Genomic DNA, 3711 nt, shown 5'->3' with positions numbered 1-3711 from the left:
AACTGGCGATGATAGTAGTCCCATGCCGCCTGAAGAAGATCTTGGTCGGGGTAAACGTCAGCAAATACCGTCTGTTAAACTCAGGGACTATGTCACATATAATACATCAGTAAAGAGTCCTACCTCAAGTACCCATCACGCTCCTTCGGTCTCCACGTCTCAGTCTTCGTCTTCGGTCCAAGGTAATTCGCTATATCCATTGACAAAGTATGTTTCTGATTCTAACTTTGCTCCGCAGCAACAAGCTTTCTTGGCTGCAATCACAGCCGCAGCTGAACCCAAACATTTTAAGGAAGCTGTTGGAATCGACGTGTGGGATGGTTCCATGGTTGACGAAGTAGTTGCTCTTGAAAAACAACATACGTGGGACATATGTGATCTACCGCCAGACAAGGTAGCACTCGGGAGTCAATGGGTTTATAAAATCAAGTATAATACTGATGGCACGATCAGAAGACACAAATCTCGAGTTGTTGTTATGGGAAACAAAAAAGTCGAAGGGGAAGACTATAATGAAACATTTGCTCCTGTTATTAAAATGACGACGGTGCGTATGTTTCTTCGTTTGGTCGCAGCAAATCAATGGGAAGTTTTCCAGATGGATGTCAACAACGCCTTTCTTCATGGCGATCTCGAAGAAGAAGTATACATGAAACTACCCCCTGGTTTTCGTCATTCTCATCCCAATAAGGTTTGTCGTATTCGCAAGTCATTATATGGTCTCAAGCAAGCTCCCCGTTGCTGGTTTAAAAAGCTCTCTGATGCGCTGCTTAAGTTTGGTTTTGTCCAGTCCTATGATGACTACTCATTGTTCTGTTACGGTCGGAAAGGAATACAGCTGTGTGTGTTGATCTATGTTGACGATTTGCTTATCAGTGGAAACGATAGTCGTATGGTACAAAAGTTCAAAGAATATTTGAGTAAGTGTTTCTCTATGAAGGATCTGGGAAAACTCAAATACTTCCTTGGTATCGAAGTAAGTCGTGGTCCAGAAGGCATATTTTTATCTCAGCGAAAGTACACTTTGGACATTATTGCCGACACAGGAAACCTTGGCTGCAAGCCGGCGGCTACTCCTCTCGAACAGAATCATCAACTCGGCAAGGTTGAGAGTCCCGTCTTGGCTGATCCACGCAAGTATAGGAGGCTTGTTGGCAGGTTATATCTTCTTCATACCAGACCCGAGTTGAGTTATTCGGTTCATGTTCTCTCTCAGTATATGCAGACGCCCAAAGAAGCTCATTGGGAAGCTGCACAACGAGTAGTGCGTTTTCTAAAGAATTCTCCTGGCCAAGGAATCATGTTAAGCTCGTCTAAAGATATGTCTCTCACCATTTACTGTGACTCCGATTGGTCTTCTTGTTACAAAACTCGTCGTTCTCTTAGTGCCTTTGTTGTTTTGCTTGGTGATTCTCCGGTCTGTTGGAAGACAAAGAAGCAAGATACAGTATCACATTCTTCCGCTGAAGCTGAATATCGAGCTATGTCTGATGCTCTCAAAGAAGTTAAATGGTTACGTAAACTGTTGCATGGATTCGATGTCAAACAGGCTCCTACTCGCTTCTTCTGTGATAGTAAAGCAGCTATTTACATTGCTACAAATCCAGTCTTCCATGAACGTACCAAGCACATTGAAAATGATTGTCATGCAGTTCGAGACGCTGTAAAAGCTGGTCTCATTAATCTCCATCACATACGTACCAAGAAGCAGGTCGCGGACATTCTCACCAAAGCGTTGGGACGGATTCAGTTCAATACTCTATTGTCCAAGTTGGGCGTTTGTGACCTGCACGCTCCAACGTGAGGGGGAGTATTACGATATATTCTATATCATATAGTTTCCTATATTCGCTAGTTGAAAATATGTATAGTTTCCTATTAGTTATAAGGAAACTAGGTTATTAAACCGTCATTGGAGTTGTATAAAGTCTCAGCTTAATAAAATCAAGTCAGTTTGATATCCAATTCTTCAGATCTTTTATGTTTTTAATAGAACTTATCAAACGTGCCTCATGTTAGTTGATGTGGCCAGCTCCACGGATATAATGGAAGCTACATACATTGTCGAGGGCCCCCTCTGACGTCCTTTACCCCACCTTCGCCTCCACTACCACCAACATGCTACGTCTTGTTAGCCCAGAACATTTCCCGTTTAAAATTTAGGTTTCACAGAGATAAAATTTTGATTGGCCTTAGTCCTTTCATTATATCCGTGGAACCCTTTCACAATTCTGGTATCAAGTAACAGTCACAAAAAAAAAACAATTAAGATCAACCTAAGAAAAGGTACGGAATGGCCTAGCAATCTAAAGTGTGATATACAAATATGTAATTTCCACAAATTCTTAAGAAATCAACGATTAAATGCTTATAAATCATGAATCATATCTAAGCGAAAGTGCAATAATCAGAATGTAAATAAATAAAAAGAAAAAGAGGACACAAAATCCAGAAAGTGAAAATATCACGCTGAAACCCCACATTCAAGAATCGCTAGCAGAGGAGTGAACATTCTCCATTGATCCCATATCTTGTGTTCTCCTCACTTTCGATGTAGAATTCTCCCTGAACTATAAAATTGAATACACAAAAAACTTAAAATTAGAGGCTTGGTTTTACAATATGAATAAAGGATATAGACTGAAGATTTTCTCAAAAAGAAAAGATATCTCAAGGAAAAAAAAACTTAAATTAGATTTGCAGAAGGAATGAAATCTATAGAAGTTGAGGAAGATTAGAACGACATAAATATTGTTCGTGCTCCAAGGAGAAAAAGCCAGAGACGAAATGGTGGAATTATTGAGATTTTCTCCAAAAAAAAAAAAAAACCGAGAGAACTACGAAAATCAAGGATTTTTGCCCCTGAAAAATAGTAATAGCTGCAGACTGCAGTAAATTATGCGTCCTTTCGATTTATTTTGTGTATCTTAAAACGTTTCGTTTTCTGTTTCGATTTTTCTTTCTCCTGGCATTAAAAGTAGCAATTAGTGGTGAAATAACTAAAATAATATATTTTCTTTACTGTTTCAATTTTTTTATTTGTAGATAAGGTCCACATGACGTGGATAGCCTCACGAATGAGCAAAAACTTATCTATTATAATATAGATTTAACATCATTTGTAATTAATAAAACTATTAGAATTTCGTTAAGGATAATTATGAAAAACAATATTATATTACTAAAAGTGTATTTAAACAACACAATAATTAATCTTGTCTCCAACTAATATTAAAACTTAAGTCCTACCTATTTAATAACTTCTATTTATATTTTTTTAAAGAATCAGAATTCTCTTCAGCACAAACTAGTTCAACTAGTTCTTCGTATAGATGGAAATCCATTCAAAAGGATAATAATCTTTTAAAGAAAGGTTTACTTATGCAAGTATGGAATGGATGTAATACACGAGTTTGGGAGGATTGTTGGATTCCGACTACACCTCCTAGGAGATTGGTCTCCCTGTGTATTTATCCAAACATGAAGGTCTCAGAGTTCATGATAAAGCTACTGCAACTTGGAAAAAGGATAAGTTGAACTCGTTACTCCTACCCAAAGAGGTGGAGTTGATTAATGCTATCAGATTATCGAGGCATAATCAATGTGACAAGTATATTTGGCCATATAATCCAAATTTGGAATACATGGTTAAGTCAGGCTATTGGACGGCTATTCATGATTTTGTAGAAGAAGAAATTATAGCACCAGATG

The sequence above is a fragment of the Brassica napus genome, chromosome C4 (assembly GCF_020379485.1).
Source record: "Brassica napus cultivar Da-Ae chromosome C4, Da-Ae, whole genome shotgun sequence".
NCBI lineage: Eukaryota > Viridiplantae > Streptophyta > Magnoliopsida > Brassicales > Brassicaceae > Brassica > Brassica napus.
Note: the sequence above shows the minus strand (reverse complement) of the source record.